General features: G+C 39.2%; 1 protein-coding gene across 1 annotated transcript in view; it reads right to left on the minus strand.

Moving 5' to 3' along the window:
* LOC131688725 (uncharacterized) overlaps positions 1–21,032 on the minus strand; it is a 90,488-nt gene that overhangs the window by 56,405 nt on the left and 13,051 nt on the right. Inside the window, exon 2 of the mRNA XM_058973206.1 lies at positions 14,714–14,921. The gene's annotated coding sequence lies outside the window, so the exon portion shown is untranslated. The remainder of the gene's footprint in view (positions 1–14,713; positions 14,922–21,032) is intronic.

Below are 21,032 nucleotides of genomic sequence, written 5' to 3' on the forward strand. Positions count from 1 at the left end.
GAAGCTTTACGAGGAATGATGCGCAAAAGTTTTACAAAACGATCAACAATATGAGGATGAAAACCACCCCGATGCCGATTATAATTAAAACGAGCTAGAAACGAATCTGTCGACACACCTTACAGTAGTGGCTACCAGGTGGAATTATTTCGAGTTGCTGTTAAAAGAATAAAGGACTACGGATGGCACAAAACATAATGAGGGTTGAAGATGATGGACAAGCTGGGGACTTAAAAAAGGCTTAAGGCTATTTTTATGGACTGAATCCCGGCCGAGCTTCTAAAAATCGGGAGTGATCGGCTGCTCGAAGCAATCCCCTGCGTGATCTGGGTGTGAAAAGAAATGCCTTCGGATTGGTTGGCTGGCTTCATATTTTCAAGAAGGGTCACAAATTCTAGTGTAATAACTATCGGATCATAGCGACCCTTATTGCCGCGTACAGGGTACTCGCTTGTGTTCTGTTTAGCAGAGTACCCAAGCAACACTTGTAACAAGCGACGACAGCGATTAGTTGCATAAGCAAAAGCTTTTACGCGTGCGCTTTTTGGGTTGCTAAATCAGCGCAATAATGGTTGCCTTTATGTAACGAATTATGTTGCTGAAACTTCTAATCAACAACTGGTGTTGCTTGGGTACACCGGTTAGCTGAATTCTTTATCTGCAAATGTCAAAGCGAGTTTCGAGAAAGGCAGATTCATGGAAATCAAAAATCGACTCGGTTAGGTTCCGGAACATCTCTAGAATTATTCAACCACGATTAAGATATGAACAATAGGGTGGCAAAATGGAGGCTAGTCAAAATCTGAATACTAAATTCAGCAAATTACTTGCGATATTCAATCCAATTCACCATAAAAGCATTTGCCAATAAATCAAGGAGATGGTCAAAATGCCCCATTGACATTAGTAACGATAAGAACAGCAAACCAAAAGGTGAATCAATATTTAATAACACCAGAATTAGAAAACTAGATCCTTAACACGCAAATCGTGTTCGCATTATCAGAGCACTGATTATTTTTTTTTCGAAAGAAATATCGCACGCAGAATAGATGAAAAAGTTCCCGCCCGCTCATGAATGGAAATTCCATTCCGGTCCATTAATCTAATCCCATATGCTGATTGCACACATTAGCAACTCGTAAATCACCTGGCAGCCACTTTCTGTCGCCTGCTTCGATAAGCCGGCATCGGTCGTGATTCATTTTTATTTCCAATATTTAGATCTGTCAAACCTACAAAAATGCTTAATATTTGGGCCCCGTCACGCGCGCTTAAACTTATGCAAATTCACGGTTCGATTAGAGCGAACGCGAGTACCATCACAAGTGGGCGCATTTTAAATTTGACCGAGTTAAAAACTAGTACAGTTAGCGAACGGTGCATTCTTAATTTCCACCGAGCTTAGCGTTAACGGTTAACGTGTCAAATTTCACACTATTTCGTAATATTTTTTAGAGGCAGTATGATGCACCTTGCAAATATCAACATAACCAAACAAATTACTCAACCCACAATGAATGCGACTTATTTCCGAGCTTACACGGGCGTGCCTTCTTTTCCCAGGATTTGTCACCGAGCAAGTTTGATGAGTCTGATGGATTACTCAAACGCACACATACACACACATACAATTTGAATGCCACTCGAAAAATAATCAAACCACCGCCGTCACTGGGATGGTTTGCCAAAAGTTCAGCCGAGTGCATCTTAGTCATCAACTTTGATCGTCGTCTCTGCGATAAAGCTTTTGCACTTTTATGAGTCAAATTTATTAACAATTTATTGTTGGTAGTTTAAAGCAGATTCAGCCTAAATTTTACGGGCCAGTCATAAAAGTTGCATTCATTTTAGCTTGCTTGTTCGACTTCTTTATTGGTTTGTAACTTAATCATGCCGGCAAAAGATCATTGATTTGACGGTCGAATTTTTCTTTAATCTTATTTGTTGGCTGGCTTCATCTAGAATTATTTTTAAATTCTTTCGGTGTTGGGATATTTCGCAGGCAGTTCTGCGATCGTGAGCATTTGCTTCAAAAGATTTAAACGCACTAGAAGCATGGAAGACAGGCTCGAAATGAATATCTGTTCGCTGTGCTAGACGTTATAAACATATAAATGTCAAAATCTCATATCAAATCCATTTTAATAATCAAACTGACAACAGTTAGAGGTGTGAACGGATGAATTTAAACAATTATCGTCCCTTTGAACTACACGGAAAAATAAAACAACCCGCAGAATAAGTTCTTTTAACTTAAATTTAGGTAGATTTGAGTCTTGCGTCGCTTTCGCACTTATTAGTGTTGTTAAAAAGAAAGAGACAGATTCGACTCAGTCGAGGCCTTCCATGGAATAAGGTACTTTTGAGTTGTTTGAGGTATAGTCAAAATTGAGTAGATTCAACTTAAATTTAGGCATATTTTACTCAAGGTTGAGTATAAAAAACTGTCAATGAGTTGTGGTTTTTGCCGTGGTTAGCGAGAAACTACCTTCAACACGGTTTACCTAATTTTACCTTATTCCACGATACCCCGAGATTGAGTCAAAAGAGCTCAACTTTTGATAGTTTTTCGTATCCGTGTAGGTTTTGAATCTGTCGGTCGCTAGTTGGACAGTAATCATAGCCGGCCATGGATTAAAACAAAAACATAAATAACAGTTTCAGTGGTAAAAGAGCTCTGCTATTTTGGGTGAGAATCTTTGCATTTTCGCGAATACTTTTATTATATCTGCCATTTTCAACAGGATCTTTGCTGAAAGATGATAATGCGAAGGAATCGACCATGCCAACAATGTAGCGCGGGAAACCTCTTAATCCAGTTACGGAAAACGAAGATGAAGCAGCAGAAGAAAAATACTTACGCCAAAGTAGCTACGAAGTTTTCAGCGGAAGAGCAAGGAAGCAGAAATAAACGAAAGGAAACCTTCTGGTGAATATCCCACTAGGTCAAACTGTTAGAAAATCAATTCGGAATTCTGCATGAATGGTTTTAACAATCGTTTGAATAAAATTTCTTCAATAAAAAAACAAACAAACATCTTCTTAGTCGAATGCGCCTTACTAGTGTCAGGTGCTTGATAAAAAGTGAATTTATTTGACATTTGGCTAATATAGCTTTAAATAATCCAAACACAGCTTATCAAAATCAGTAAACAGCTCGTAAATATACAACTTATGCTAACGCCTTGGCATCCATTTCCGGCTTATCGCATTGGAACAGTCGGAGGAGATAAAAACCTACACAAGCCAAACAATCGCGTGCATCAAACTGCATCCAAATTGAGCGAATCCATTAGGCTCCAAGCGGTGCAAAAGTAAACGAGCAGTCGCTGCTGCTTAAAATCGATATTTCTTTTGAGTTCCTGGACGTGGACCAGTCGGTGCATGAATGCGACTGCCGGAAAGCAAAATGTACACACCCCAAAATCGTTGATCTGATTTTGTCGAAATCACCAATAAAAAAAATATTACTAATTTACATGTTGAAAGCCAGGCATTTGATTCAGTTTGCTTCGACTCGATCAATTTCATGACGATCAATCAAATTGCGATCGTACGTATGAAGCTGACATAAACCCACTTAAAGGTGACTACGGAAATATGCTCCTACTCAGAAACTGGATGAAGCACGCCAAGTGGGAGACCGTGTCGTGTCGAATAATATCCAACTAGCTGACATAATCTGCGATGAACGAACAAAAACATTTCCCAGTCATTACGGTGTTCGACCGATCGGCTAATGGTTTATCATTCAGCTGCACTTGTCATTTTAATAACTTGTGCTAGTAATTTGTTTATTATTTGTCCTTCATTTCATGAGCAGTTCTTTTGACGGCGCCGGTGGTAAGCGTGACCGCCACTCATTCCAGTTGGCCTGGGTTCAATCCCAGCCGAGGTCGTTGAGATTTTTCTGAGCTGAAAAAATCTGTGGTCACTCTTCCTTCAGAAGGGAAGTAAAGACGTTGGTCCCAGGTCCATGAAATTGGTGGATCGATATCTAGCCCAGCTAGTTGGAATCATCTCTCTGACGTCGGTAAAGAAGAACATCCTCCCGTGATACTTGTGGAGTGCGCAGTAGTATATACGGCCTCTAGCAAAAGCAAGTATCAGACTAACCATTCCTTCCCTTTCCTTCCGCGATCTACGTTCGGGCCTGGCCGGCGCCGGTATTGATCAAAAACACTTTAGGTTGTCTTCGTAGGAATTTATTCACATTACAAACTCTTTCATATGGTGTTGTTATTTTAATGATTAAAATCCCAAAAAGTGAGATATAGTTACCAACTTTCTTGCAAGTGCATGTATTAAAATTATGTCTTTGGCAAAGTTGTAGAGCTAGCTTTGGCCAACAACTTTGCTGAAGACACAAAGTCTTTATCTTTAATATCTTCAACATTATTGCGGGTTGTTTGTTATTGATCCTTTTAAAGCCAATTCATATATTTCTTTTTAAATATCATTCTGACAAATTAGGTATGTTCTGTAAAATGGTTTGAATTATCAAAATGGACAACTTTGTATATCGCAATAATGGCTTATCTCGTGTATTTCTAAAATCATTTTGGCAATTTTTGAAATTATATTTCAAATAGTGTTAAATTAAATTAAGTATTTCAAATAGTGATTGGTTATTAACGTAAGGACGGCTAAGTTTACCCCTCTCGCAGGTTGATAGGATTGACGGTATTGTAAACATCATCAAGCCACAACAAATTCAATAGAGTTATCTAAATTCGCTCTTTTTATTTTCTATTTGCACCAAGTTCTACTACTAGCGGTTAATTAGCTCTCATGTTAATAATCCACCAATCATTATGACTACTCATGATTTGATTTATATACGAAGCCCGCTTCTTATATGTTGATTACAATACGCCTCGATAGTGGTGTATCGAGGAGGCCGGGAGGGCTGATATGCGTCTTTTTTGTGTTCTATACCTTTCCTCTATTTACCCGCTCATAACCAACCAGTAACAAATAGATAATTGAGAAAGGATGTGCTATGTGTGGTAGTTGGCTATTCAAGTATTAGTAGTGTTTGATGTACTAATGTATGTCTTTCATGTGTTGATCATAACTTCAGCTGTATCTTGTACCTGTCTAATCTATTACGTCTCTCATATATTGTCTTTTATTTCTTCTTTTCGAGTTCTATACTGCCATTCTACATCCGCCTTCAGCTGGGTCAGCAAAGATGGTGATAGTGAACGTCTTAACACTCACACATTCTCAAACGCGGTCTTAAGCGGGAACCTACAAAAATGCTGTCGCGCACGCGATTATGAATCGGTCACGTCCGGAAGTCTGTCTTTGATCCTAGAAGCCTGGGTCCATGCCTTCAGCTAGACCAATCAAGAAAATACGCTCATACCTATTAGACAACACATCTCATGGCGACATGACGGGGAACCCTATCGATATAAGGGGTCCCAATCTCTGCCACGGTTCGCGCGATCATTCAGGAACACACGCAAATATGTTACAAAATCACGTCAGCGTACAAACGCGATTTTCCAAGCAATCTACTCCCACGAACTCGCAAACATGATTATACCCCGGTAATAAGATGAACGTCTCAGCACTCATAAACTTACCCACGCGACATACAAACGCACACGCGATCGAACACGTTAACGTATAAATGCCCGAGCCCTTCGCGATGATACACGCGATCGCGAAGTCTCTATGCCCGCACATACCTGAACCGTACAGTGAATATCACATTCAGAATCACGGCCCGCTATAATTAGCCTAAAGCAGTGTTTTAGTGGGCGCCATTCGCCTGTCTCGTCTGCAAATTGTAGTATGTGATTCTGACGGGGAGCCCTTCCGAGAACCTAGCTCTACAGCTCCAGTAGGACAACTCTCGAAAAAATACGATTCAATCTGCGTCGAAAATAACATGTTAAAAACCAAATTGTCCCGTTTAAGAGAACAAACCCGTTTGACGCAACGTCTACTTGATACCCCAAAAAGTCCCATAAAATCAAACAAAACACGCAGCAATTTCTCCCATTCAAATGAGTCACCAAAAGACACTCCAAAATTCGGTATGTTGATTTGCTCGACCTCTCGTTAACAACCGACCGTTTGATGTATCGCAAATATTTTGCATGTCCAATAAACCAAATTGTTTCCCCGGCCAAACGCCCGTTATAATGACCGCCACGATGTGATCAGCTCTAGCAAGTTGTTGTTTACTACGGTTTTCGCGGAACCTAACTGAGACAGAGACGACACCTCTTTGACATATATTAAACGAACATTACGGTTCCACAGCACCCACGTGATCTCATCCCTCGCCCATCGTCACCGGACCTACGTTGTCGTTCCAAGACAAATAATCCAGCATTCGTCTCCTCTGAACTGAATTCCCATAGGATCCACCACCGAGTTCCTCTACAGTCGAAATTTGTTTATCGATATTCAGACAAATCGGAAGAAACGTTAAACAAGGTAGGCGAGGAACGGAGTAGTGCAAAAGTCCAGTCAAATATTTGACATCTTCTGTGTTTCTCCTCTCCCCTCGTGCTGGCAAAGTAGAAGCAAAGGTCTTCCAAACTGGTCCGGAATGGTGCACATAAAAACCGAAAATTTTATTCGTTATCAATTTGGCGCTTTTTAATGGTCGTTACCTTGCGTGAGATTGTGTGTGGATTTTGGACCACGAGAAAAAAAGAGGCTTGGCTGATAGTCACGGCATTGTGTTAGTTAGAGAACTCAACCGTTTATTCGGCGGACTGGTCACGATGAGTAAAAAACAACGTTCTAAATAGGGTAGCGATAGATCTTTGTCAGCTTTGCAGATACTGTTATCTGCTGAAATCGCAACCAAACTCAGCAGGGAACAAGTTTTAGTTTATATTTAGAACACTAATGGGGTAAGGAACTGGATCGAACAAAGCGTGAACTGGTAACTCGTTTTTTGTACGTTAGCTAAACCAGCTTAGAGCAATTGCCCTTTATCGGCTTAAGTGAGAAAAAAAAACAGGAAATTCTTCTGAGAATACAAAGCAATTATATTTGAATGGCCTTTAAAACACCCAAGATACTTTTTTTGCAGACAGTGTTCAATGCATGAGCGTGAAAGGGACATATCACTTCTGTAAAACGTGCCATTTTTTGTTAGTAAACCGACCCTGAGGAAGTTTCAGTTTCAATAATCTTCCCCCTTAAAGTGGTGTACTTGATGACAGATACTTTCAATACAAGTGTTTTTTTAATCGGTTTGCTAATAAACCTGCCACTTTTCAGACGGATTACCTCATAACAGTACAGCTGCAGTGGTTAAGCTATATAGTCCACAAATTGAACCAGATTAGTGCATGTAGCTATAATCCGAGTTAAGAGCAACTCATCGAAACGCTCGGATGACAATACCTTGGTAAAACAAGAAGACCGTACCATGTAATCCACACCACAAGCTTTTATCTCCCAGCAACTGCAAAGCCTGCTACCACCATCCAGAGCTATCTATTCCCGGTAACCTGTTGGATTGTTGACATTTTAAAAACCTGAGCCTCAGCCTCAGAAGCCATCCTCAACTGGGGGAGCGGGACTGGTTTTCAAAACATCAGCAAAACAAGGCTCCCGTTCGTTGCCTTTTCCTGCTCCTTGTGTTCCTTCGAATTCTACCCACCCCAGCAAAGGCAAAAAAGGGTGGCAACCGACCGACGACGCCGTTGACGAAACCAAATGCGATCCGGTGGTGTTCATTATAATTTATATACATTCTTTTGTGTGTGCGATCAAAGATATTTGAGGCTCGGCGTCACTGTCCTGAATCACCATCCTTCGATCACAATGATCGGTTAAAAATTGTGAAACAGGTCGGATTATGGCGTGGTAAATATTCGGAACAGATTTGGCAGGATTGACATTTGCAACGAAAGTGCATTCAGTCGTTATGATCTGTTTTTTATTAGTTAGTGTAAGTTGATTGGTATGGTAAAAATCAGAATACATTTGCTCAATCGGCCCGTTTCCTTAGTCATTTGGAGATTTATGTCTTACTTGGTTCTCATCAATTTCCTCCTGCGAAAGGAAAGGAAAAAGGCGAGGAAACAAGTAGGAAAACGGAAAGCCTCAATTCAATCACCACACAAAATAAACAGACACATAGCGGATTCAATACTCCCGATAAAATTGTGACCCCATCTGATAAAGCCTTTAGCTCTGCACCGTCATTGTTACGTTATGTAACGTTCCGACGATTAAAGAAGATGTATTTGTGCCAAGACGAACCATCGTAATTCATTAGAAACAAGCCAGTTCACCAACCACTTTTGTGGGGCTTTTCATTGTTTTTTTGGTATTTTTTGAGTATTTTTATGGTGATTTTTTGGTATTTATGGTAGCATCTTCATGGTTTCCAAGGTATTTTTATGATATTTTACGATATTTTCAATATAATTTTTGTAGTATTTTTATGAAACATTACGGACATATTTTTGGTTATTTTGAAAATATTTTAAGATACTTTTATATTATATTTGGTAGGGGAACCCGCGGCTATTCGAAGCTAACTAAGCAAATCGCCCTTTTAGCTGAATAGATGCGGAAAAAATGCAAAAGATTTTAATTGCTAGTTTCATCCTCAGCTACATTTTGGTGCCATAAAAGGTTCGTTTGCACCACTCCATGGCAGCGCTAGGCGACGATTTGCAAAACTGACCTCACAGCTGTCGATTGGTGCATCATGTATTTTCTTTGCTGTGTCGTGTGCGTAGCCGCAAGCCGCTGAACGGTGGTGGATGGAATAGGGGGTCCGAATAGCTCCGTACGCTCATTTCGCATAAAAGTGGTGAGCATCTTATCTGTGTTTTCACCCAAACAAAAATAATTCCATAAAATAGGAGCCTGAAGCTTTCCGAAACACTTACCTTTTTTTTTACTTTTATTTATTGCTTTAATCACGGTTTAACCATTGTAATGATTTTTTTGAGGATGGCAAAGAAATTCGAATTACTCCTCTGCCTTTTTTATTTGGATTATAGAGGTTTCAACCTTAGGGTCATTCGCCTCTTTTCAGGTTAGAGAAATTTCTTTTGGAAAAATCTATAACCCTATGTGCGGCGTTGGGAATCTAACCCAGGTGAGCTGCGTACAAGGCAATTGATTTACCAACTACGCTTTGCCCGTCCCCACCCACTGTCTTAATAGCCCCGGGTCCCCCTATATTTATATCATTTTTGATTTTTGTTGTGGTGCTTAGTTAATACTTTTAATTTCCTTTTTATGGTAGTTATGTGGTACTTAACCGGTACTTTTATAGTACTTTGATGTGCTTCAATGGTTTTCTAAGGTAATTTGATGGAATTTTCACGGGTTGTTATGCTTCTTTACATTTACTTTTATGGCATTTTTTATTTATTTTTTGCACTTTTTAGACTTTAATTAGCCTTAAGGTAGCGTCTGGTGTAGTGGATAAAACAGGCGACTTCTTCTTTATTCGATTGATTGTTAGTTTTGAACCTCTAGAATAGTCTCCCGCAATCTCAGTGGCCACGCTGACCTTCTTTTGTTTTAAACATCGAATAACTAGAAGTGTAAGTTTTAAAAATCCCGTTTCAGACAATTTTATCAAGATTTATTGTGACCGCCGTGGCGCTCCTCGACGTGGAAATGGTTAGACGTATGCTCTTGGAACACTCTATGTGACTCCATGCATAATGAATGTATCAATAAATCTTTACATTACACAAGAGGTTCATCGTTGCCTTGCCTTAAAAATCGTAAAACCAAACTACTTTCGGTTTGAGCAGTGTTTTAGTGGGTGACTTTTCCCGTCTCGTCTGCAATCGTAGTGAGTGATTCTGACAGGGAGCCGTTCCGAGAATCAAGCTCTACAGCTCTAGCCCGACCACATTACCAAAAATAAATTGATTTGTATAGTTTTTTTAGTATTTTACGGAATTTTCATGATATTGTTATGGTATGCTTATGGTATTTTTAGTACCGCATGGCACTGCTATTGAATTGTTATCGCATTGTTATAATCGTTTTATAGTATTTTGATAATTCTTTTATGGTATTTTGTGGAATATTTGTATGGACTTGTTATGCCAATTTGATGCTATTTTTGGCACTTCTATGGTAGTCTTATAGATTATAAGCAAAGTTTCTTATAGAGTATGTTCATGTATTTTTACTATATTTTTGTAATTGTTATAATCGTTTTATAGTATTTTTATGATTCTTTTATGGCACTTCTATGAATTCTAAGATATTTAGCATGATATTTGAATAGCATTTACATGGGTTCGTAACGGAATTTTTCTAGTATTTAGTAGGATAGTACGAATCACAAGTTTGTGTTATTTTTATGGTCGGACAGCGAATGGGCAAAAATCGAAAACGAAAAAAGCAGTTTTTTCCAGACCGTGTATTAGATCTTCATAAAAACCAATCAGCTCATGTAGAATGCTGATACAGTACTGCTGATTGATTTTTATGAAGATATAATACATGGTGTGGAAAAAACTGTTTTTTTCGTTTCCAATTTTTGCGCATTCTTTGTCCTACCTTAAAACTCTTATAAGGTGTCTTCATGTAATTTTTAAAAATGTTTTGGTATTTTTTTGTGCTTTAATGGATATTTTGTGTTGTTTCAATGGTACGTTGATAGTATTTTAAAGGTGTTCATGATACTTGTATAGCATGTGATGGTTCTTTTATGCTGTTTTTATTTCACATTCATTTGATTTGTATTGTAATTTTATAGTTCTCCCTAGCAAAAATTGAAGTTTTATGGTAGTTTTATAGCCTCTGATAAAACTTAGATTGAGCTTGTAGCGTGCTATAAAACTTCAAATATTACTTGGGCTTTCAATGTTCTTCTATGGTAGTTTTGTGTTATTTCTTATTTTTTAGGAATTTTAACTGTTATTTTACGACATCATTTTTTTTTGTTTTTTAACGAACTTTTAGAGTAAATAGGGGGATATTTATAGGTTTGTGACGAAATGCTACGATGGGGGAGGGGGTGTCAAAATTACTCAAAAAATGCTACGTCATTTATGGATGGTCCCTAAAGGAAAGATGGAATTTTGATAAATTTTCGCTATCTTGAAATATAATTGGAAACTAATCAAACATCCCAATTTAGAAAATTGTAACAATTCCAGAACTATTGTATTGAACAAGCGCGGCATTAAACGCCAACCCGCAAATGTCCGTGTTCGCGTGGTCATGAATCGGTCATGTCCAAAGATCATTACCCTCCGTCCTAGCAACTTAGGTCCATACATTCAGTACGATCGATCAAAAACAAAAAAATAAAGCTCATATCCACTAGCCAACACGTTCCATGGCGACAGGACTGGGAACTCTAGTGATATGGAATAACGCACTTTCTTCTAAAATGTGAACCGTACACCAGAAATCATGTATCAGATTCACGGCCCGCACGCGTTCATTGCACACACGCGGCACACGGTTATAAAATAGAACTTATACACGCGAAGTTACGTTCACGTTAGCATACACGACATACAAAAGCGCACGCGATGGAACACGTTAACGTACAAACGCTCGAGCCCTTCGCGATGGTACATGCGATCACGAAGTTTCTACGCCCGCACATATCTAAACCGTATAATAAATATCACATTCAGAACCACGGCCCGCTGCAATTGACCTTAAGCAGTGTTTTAGTGGGTGACGTTGCCTGTTTCGTTTGCTATTGTAGCGTGCGACTCTGACGGGGAGCCCCTCCGAGAACCTAGCTTTATAGCTCCAGTAGGATAACATTCGAAAAAAAAAATTAAGAACAATTGTATCAAGCGTCAGAAGCTATAAATTGAGCACCTTCTAGCACAGTGAGAGAAGTACTTACTTCTTGATCAAACAAGTTTATCGCGTTTCTTGACCCTAACAATTTAATTTTATTTTAGGCCGCTCAAAATTATTTCTTATTTTCTTTACGAATAAAACCGATATTTTTTTCAGTTGTGGTTTCAGTTTGTACATTACCATCAATTAATATTTTTTTTTTTTTTTTTGAATCGATTTGAAGTTTATACTTTACTCAAATTTCCAGCGCGACTCGCTTTTAGCAATACTCCTACGGCCGGCTGTTTGGAGTTCAAATTGCTGTAGTTTAGGGAAAAACTAAATCACTCTCGATGGCCGGCTATCCAGAGTTTAAATACAAGAAAAATCATAACTAAATATCTTTTTGCTTTGAGTATACGTATACTCGGAGATTAACCATCCCACCGCATAAAACATTCATTTTGTGGTCGCATTGCCTGCTTGTGGCGAATCCTAGACCTACACCTGTCCTTCAATCCAACTCCGTAATACCTATGGAAGCGTCGCTGAGTCGGGGGCCTTCCTTAAGTAGGTATTACATCAACATTTCCTACCCTATCCTAAGTATCGGTGAAGATGGTCGTGGCCGGCAATAACGATTCTCATGCTATTGGTTTACTGAACTCATAAGAGATAAAGTTTATTCCCGATCATTTATCTCACAAGCAAAATGAGTTGAGCTACCTATAGGCAACATGATAATCGTTAGTATGCAATCTACGAATAGCACCGTGCTTCGCAACCATCAATTAATATTTTGGAGGCTATTTTGTTGCTTCCCTTTCGGAAGATTTCCTTCTATAAAAATCTTCGAAAAAGAATTTTCAAATAAGTATGTGTATGTTTCTTCAAATAAATATGTTTCACTATTTACCAAGATGATATTCCAAAAATGTATTTTAGGTACCTCATGAATCTCCTTGGTGACCGAACGCCCAGAGACTCCTAAATCTTGTATCACTCGCGCAAATTCTAGAACGATTTTTAAACGAATCCCTATCCCTACTACCACTTTCACTCCTCCCGTGACACTTGTGTAGCGCTCCATTGCTGTGATCTCTTATTTTGTTTACTCGTAAGACACTGTATTATTCGGTAACGTTAGAGAAACCTTAAACATACTAACCTACGCTTGACGCCATATTTCGGTAATTAAAGTAACTTCTGCGCACCGAGAAGCACGTCCAACATTCTTTTTATGTCTGTCCCTCGCGAACGCGTTGACAATTATCAGCATTTCTTTCCGTACGCCTGATGGAATCTGCCGCCTTTTCACTTTCATTATAAATTGTGTTGATGAGGGATTGCGGCACAGCAGGTCGACTTCGTATCCAACAGACACAGTTTGGAGTCGGGCTGTGCGTAGCGCTTCTTTTATATAGTCATCATTACTCATACAGACATTCTGGGGTCCGACGACGTGTGTCAACTTAAAACGCGATAAAAATCCGATCAAATTATTAAAAGGGCCTAATTGATTTGTTGATTAATTTGAAATGAAAATCATTTTCAAACAAGTAGACATGGATGCTCAAATACTCTGCCACATTTCGAAATTTTCGTTAAAATTTGAGAAATTCACCCAAATAAGTCATCGCTAATTAGAGAATTGACCAGGCCCTTTTACCAATTCACCAATTTCCACACACCGGTGACGTGTGACATATGCGAAGGAAACGACCACTCGCCGGTTCAACACATCGCAGGAAAAGCGACGACAATAGGTGCATGCAAGTGCGGCACAAAGTCAGGTGATCACTTAATTTTTGGCCAGGGCGGAAAGGGTTAATTTGAGCACGATCGTCTGCTCACGAGTCGGTGTGGTTTTAACCTTGCCATCATTTCGCCTCAATGGAATATTTCATTGTGATGTGGAAATAGGAGGGCGACGGAGAAAATAATAAATATATCAAAATCAATTTTTTTTAAACTATTCGAATAGGGACCCTTACAAGCGCAATAAAACATTCATTACTAAGTAGTAATACTACTGGAATTCCGCCATAACTCGCCTTACACGATCATTAAAAGTGACATTACTGCTCAGTAATGACGTTATTAACGCCTCGTGTAAAGGCCCCTAATAGGATTGGTAGCAATGCGAAAATTTTCGTTAGTTTATAGAATGTTTAGATACTCGGAAGGATAAGAAAATCATGAACAGATTCGTGAAATGTGATTCTCAGATTTAGCAACTCTCCCTAATTCCGAGCAACATTAAAGTACGATTCAGACGATACATCAGCTTCCGTCAACGTCAACGGAACGTCACCGTTCCGTCAGGATAAGTTACATGCAGTTAAATGGACATCAACGGCACGGAACGTTTTGACGTACGGCATGTGTGAACGGGCACAACAGAAAAGTATTAAACTTATCCTGACGGAACGGTGACGTTCCGTTGACGTTGACGGAAGCTGATGTATCGTCTGAATCGTACTTAATCCTTCGATCGTCCGGCAGGTGAGTCCCAGTATCGGTTGCAGTCTTACCATTTTTTGAAGCTGGGCAAAGTCGAAGTGACATTTGTGAAAGCTATTTTAAGGGCGAAGGGTGACGAATCTTTACAATTTATTGACTCATCGAGTCTCGTGAATTCACCATAAATTCAATCCTGAACACGTGAATTCTGATGAGACTATTTCAGTGTGTGTGATATGAATGTCAATATTTGTCATCAAATCTTGACAGCGCCCAAGACGGACAGGAGGCCTTCCTCAAAATCCATAAACAATTAGCAAACAAATCAAGGATAAAAGCAATAAAACCACCCATCCTTCTAGTTTATCATTGATGATACGCACATGCCTTCAATGGGGTGGCGCGAAACGCACCGCGCATAAATTGTGCGATTTTATTGTAAAAAAAACAACAGCTATCAACGCCGATTACTTACCCCGTTCCAATTAAGTGATTTTTCTTCCTCTCTCGCACTTCGCCAACCAACGACGGACGGTGGACGCTGGATGTCCGATTAAGGCGGTCCTCAACTTTGTTTTGCTGTTTTGTGCACTTTTGCCACTGCGTTTACTGCCCGGCCTGCCTTCTGATTCACTACAATCGCGCCGGTGTCAGCTGCTTCGACGGTTTCACTATCTTGAGAACTGAAAGAAATATATTGAAACACCTTACGGATCAGCTACTCGAAAAGATAGTTCTTCCAGGGAAATATTTTCCAACTGATCACACACACCCGACCGAACAAACTTCGACAACAAATAGACAATTGTACATCGGACTAGAAAACAATTCGATTCGAGAAAAGGTGCAACCGCGTGGTGGTTTACGTTTCACGATCTTCACCTCCCGGCTGAACGGGGTACTTTCTGTTGGCGTTACGTGTTCCGATGGGTGTCTAGGTATAAGCACAATTATGTAGGTGACTGACTTAGTGTCGACAGCGCAACCGATCAAAGTTCCATACTTTATTTTTGGTACTGGGCCTTAACATGCAGCACGCGTATCGGCCATCAACGCGGATGGGCGTTCGGCACCCGGCCTGACACCGACTGATTTGGGTACGCTTTAGCACGCGTGGCCACGTTTTTTTGGTTTTAACTGCCACGATTCGTGAGGTTTATCGCGGATCATGGTCGAACTCTGTACAACTATGGATTGGGGAAAAGTGTCGCTTAATTTGTTTGTGTGAAATATTTCGAAGCTTATGTTATGTTTTTTGCCGATAATTTCAAGATTTTTTTGTTAATTAGAAAAAAAATAGTTTTATGGCACCGATCGAAAACTGTTAACATTGCTCTAGAGCGAATAATTTAAATTAGTTATTGAATTTGCGTTTCGACTTCGTCTCATCAGAATCCGACACTAACTTAGTTAACGAACTAAGCTAGCGCCGGATTGACGCTAGCTCCAAAAAACGTAGCCACTATTTATGTTCCTGAGCGAACACCTAGTCAAGCGTGATGTCCCGCAAGAAATTGAAAATTCTTGTTGTTCTTAGCTGGTAGTACTGGATGTTATTTTTTAGCTGTTGATGATGTTCAATGAGTTGTTATTGACAGTAGCTTATGATTTAGCTGAACATATGGATGTCTGTCATTGATTTTAATTGCAATGGATGCCATCTCTAAATTCCGTGCAGTGCTTTCCGTAGTGTGTAACTTGTTTACAGAATCAACATGTGGTAATCTGATTTTTATAAGTACATAGCGTTGTATGAGCAGTATAAGTGCTATGAGTCAGGATCACGAAATATGAAGTAGCGTAAAATAATCGCATTTTCAGCACACTCTTCTCGTCAATTCGATAGAACAAAGCTTGCTTTCGCAATGTTTTAGCACTGCTCAAACCACAATCTCCCGAAAAGAAGGTATTCGAGGAGTTTAAATAGCAGCATTCAACTAAAATCACAATTCTGCCCGTTCAAGATTTACTGCTTGATGCATGAAATTAGCGGAAACCAATCACGAACGAGCTTCAATCATAGGTTTTAAAATCGGTTTTTCCGTGTGTATGCTACCTTCCGCCTATCGGTCATAAAAATAATGACCTCTAGTGGTAGCGCTGATCGACTCAAGTTAATTGAATTGTAATTCACCAGCCGTGCACAGTTCACAAATGTTTCTTTCTCGATATTGGGCAGTCCTTTGGGAAGATGTTCGCTTCGAACAGTTCAATACGGGAACAAATATGTAGCGGAGCTATATTTACTTTTCATCATTACAGTGTTCGGTTGATGCACCATATTGAAGTTTCGGACCGGGATGTGCTGGAAATTTCGCCTTTTCCGAACCGTTCTGGCCGGAATAAAGTTGTTTATTTAAATGACAACTTTTTAAATTCTACTCAATTTGGTCATTAGGTCAGTGCAAAATACACCAGGGTGCTCAGTTAAAAAAAAATCGAAGAGTAAAGAGTAATGCTTGTTCGGACTATTTATTTATTTGTTCCCTCACCTTTCATCTGATTGGTGCTACATGAAATGTTATATTATCCTCCACAGCGAGAGTTGCTGGTGCTTCCAGATTCTTTGCGATTAGCCAAAGTAATTTTGCAATCGAAGTTGGCAGTTTCTGGCTACCCCAATACTGAAAACCATCATCAATATGGGTGACATTTGAAAGGATACGATAAGTAGATGATGGAAATTGGTGATTGACGCCACTTCGAAATCCAATGCAATCCCATTTTGAATGCTCACAGAAGTGTCACACGTACAACTACATCATACGAGGAATGTAGTACTAATAACGTTTTATTCCTTAACCTTCCGGAGGTCGCGCTAGTGCACTGAGTGCACGCTGCTCTGAAAATCTAGCAAAATCGTCTTAGGGCACGAGCGGCTGCTCGTTCAGTGGGCCATAAGCGCGACTTCCGGAGGGTTAATCTAGGCAGAAAACTAGCATGGATTACACTTAAAAATTCGTACCGAAGTACGTATGAGGAAGTGAAATCCGTCACAAACGACACTTGGAGAAACTTTTTCCCTGGTATTGTCAATGGAGTTCGGATGGTGCGAACACGGTTGAACCAAACTATAATTTCTTACCCAACTTTCGCGGGTTGGTGATCTCAAGGTATCAACTATATCTAAAGAACTTTAGGCTATTTGACGACTGTAGAACTTTAATTTTGGAATGTTATCGGCCAAATCAGTCATAAAAATAATCAAAAACGACGTGTTGTCTCCTTATCCGACAGTCACCGAAACTGGCGGATAAAGAGACAACACGTCGTTTTCGATTATTTTTATAACTGATTTAGCCGATAACATCCCAAAATATCTAAAGAACGTTATGCTCGTGCCCTGGACAGACGCCCACGTGCCTAACCATACAGCATACTATGATAAGCCATGCGTCGAAATAATTACAGAAAATTCATCTACTACAAGCAACCTTCGACATCTGCTGATACGCCACAGACAGCTGAAAACAAATGCCGGACAAACAATATTACACGGTATCCCCAAACCAATAGTTAGCATACCTAGGGAGGTTAAAAATCAAATAAGAATACGGCTATGCCAGAGTCACTCGAAAAAACCAAAAAAACACCAAGCATCTAGCAGCGAAAATCAAAACTGCTCTAGCGACGAAGACATGGATACAAACACGAACGAGGGAGAAGGTAGACGGTACTATCAGCAAGTAGATGAGTGCAAACCCGACTATGACTTAAAACCGAGAAAGAAAATCAACACATGCAGCGGAAAACAGTACACTCAGGATAGAGGACAGAAATAATATTCGGTTCTTTCATGTATTGTAACTTTTTGCTTCTTTTATGTAAATTTTTTCCTAGAAGGGCGTTAAAATTTTAATAAATAATAATAATAATATTACCATTAACTTTCAAATTGATTTTCTTCCCTTCCGAGTCCATTATTCACCATGATTTATTGCAAAAAGATATTTACTTAAAAGTGAGATCAAACATTTCTTATATCCCTACTTTATTCTTTCATTTTTTTTGCTAAATTTTTGCAAAATGCGTACACAACTAGAGACGGCAAGAACGCGATAAATTGAGCAAAATTATAATATGAATGAAATGAAAGAAACAAATAAAATGGATAAAATAAACGAAATGAGTAAATTGAACAAAATTGAGCATTTGCATATAATAACTAAAATGTATTATATAAATGAGTAAAATGAATATTAATAAAGCGAATAAAATTATAAAAGGAGGCCAAAGTATGAATTAAAAGAATAAAAGTAACCATATGAAAAAAACAATAATAAAATAGGGGGACATGCTATCCTGTTATATCTCACAAAATCTGACGTTGGTGTTCGATAGGGGCACTTGTTACTTCGGAGCGCTGTTTTGAAAAAAAAAATTGTTCCAAGTAACTAGATTTTTGTTGGCGTGGATAAATCGATCAAGTGCATTGGGGACCATTCATAAATTACGTAACGCAAAAATTGCCCGAAATTAACTTCCCCCTCCCTACAGATAACAATTTGTCACAAAGGATTAAATGAATTTTGAATGAAACTAAGAAAATATATTAAATGAATAAATTAAATACAATCCATAAACGAAAAAAAAAACAATAAAAAAACATGTTAAAATATAGCATAATGTTAAAGAAATTACGTAAATAAAATGAACGAGATGAATTTGATTGCTATCGTTTCAAAAATCTCCAAATGTAAGTAATAATGCTATTTTTTGAGAATAGGTTTACGAGTATCAGAAAAAGCGGTTACATCAGGTAGCAATAAGCAGTGATATGCTTTGGCGTTTATAAAGCCCACTTCGTTTTTTCAACTTAATTATAGGACCACATCATTAATTTATTTTTTTCTGTTTATTATCATCAAACTGGAACGACCGCTGGCTTTTTGGTCACGGATTTTCCGCTGAAATGTTTATGTTGCACTATGCTATATTTCTTATTAAAGAGAAAAAATGTTCCTTAATAACCAATTTTTATCCACTTACGAGAAAATTTGGTAACACCGCATTTGCGCGTAAAGGGCACAAAACCTATAATTAAATCACTTATGGAATTTGCGTTTCGACTTCGTCTCATCAGAATCCAACACTAACTTTGTGAGAAGAATAAACAAGTAATATTGGATATTATCTCATATACACTCACAATCTCTCCTATTCCAAACGTACAAACGCTCGTGATCTTCGCGATAACACAAACCTGGTACCAAACGCTAACATGCAATTGCAATCACCTGCACATACTTACGTTCGCGATCTCGCCAACATTAAAACACCCCAGTAATTAAGTGAACGTTTTAGCACCTCTAAATTTACAAACGGTATCTCAAGCATTAACCCACCGTTTCTCGCAAACATGAACCGGTCACGCACGGAAGTCCTCACCTTCGGTCCTAGCAGCCTAGACTCCTGCATTCAGTTGAACCAATCAAAAAATGTCGCTCATATCCACTAGACAACACGTTCCATGGTGACATGACCAGGAACTCTAGTGATACGGGAGAACTCACTATCTCCTGGCATCTGAAGCGTACACTGAAAATTAAGCATAAAAATCACAGTCCATGTCATCATTCAAGAACCTACATGAATATGCGAATGGCCACACGGTTATAAATTCGAATTTATCCACATGAAGTTACATACATGATAGCAGATGCGAAAAACACGTTGACATACACACGCTCGAGCTCTTCGCGATAATACATGCGATCGTGAAATCCCTACGCTCACACATCTGAACCGCATTTAGTAATTCTTGTACCAAGAGCAGCCAAGAGAATAATAAATTCTATTTATAGTCTGTTGGTGACATACAGGAAAATGTAACCCACATTCAAATTACCACAATGATAATAGGCTTCTTTTGCTAAACACACACCGGCTTTCATCCGCAGCCCAAGCCCCATTCAGATCTCCCTCACCAACCCCATTCTCGATTAAGAAATTATTTCGCTAAGCGGCCATAAAGTAAGATCAGCGCACATTCTAGTGTAGTGCGGACCAGAAAAAAAGAAAAAAACTCAACAACAACAACAAATGTTTCCAAATGCCAATCGACGCTTGCTCCCGTTTATCACCCGTTCGCCTAGCAATTTTGCATCGCGTCACTCATAAATCCCAACATATTATCTTAACACTAGAATTTACGACATACGAACCGGTTGCTTCGGGGGAAGGCACTTGATAAATGACCCGCGGGGATTTATAATTCTAGCAAGGTTTTAATCATTCCCTGCTACAGTCCTTCTGCCTAGAGACGTTGTAGACTTGGTTCATGAATCAAGGCTGATCTTAAAATGTTGCCAAAGCAAGTGAAATTGGCACAAAAACACGCACGCACAAAGTTCAACGACCTTCTCGCGTTATCCCACTAATTACGCCGTATTGAAGAGGTTCTCGAGCTACAAATCGCCACCGAGAGGTGTTCGATGTCACCATATAGATCTATGAATGGTTTTTGTTGTACCTACACTGGTAGATGCGGGATCGATTAGCACTCCTCGTCGCGATCATTTGACTTACAAATGAGACAGGTATGGACTTCGATTCTGCTCTGGGGTAGGTATATGGAATTTTGCTAGAGTTAGACGAAAATCGCATTCTGTCATAAACTTTCGCTAAATTACTGATCTGCCGGGAGATGTCCCATGTTTTCTTATCGTGCGTGTGTGTGTGTGTGTGAATGCATATTAGTTTGTTTTGCAATATTTGAGCACCCACTGCGCCGCAATGATCGCGCCACAGAGATGATGTGACCTGATCAAGTTATCGGCCGATTGATCTGCGAT

This window comes from Topomyia yanbarensis, chromosome 1, assembly GCF_030247195.1.
Source record: "Topomyia yanbarensis strain Yona2022 chromosome 1, ASM3024719v1, whole genome shotgun sequence".
NCBI classification, from domain to species: Eukaryota; Metazoa; Arthropoda; class Insecta; order Diptera; family Culicidae; genus Topomyia; species Topomyia yanbarensis.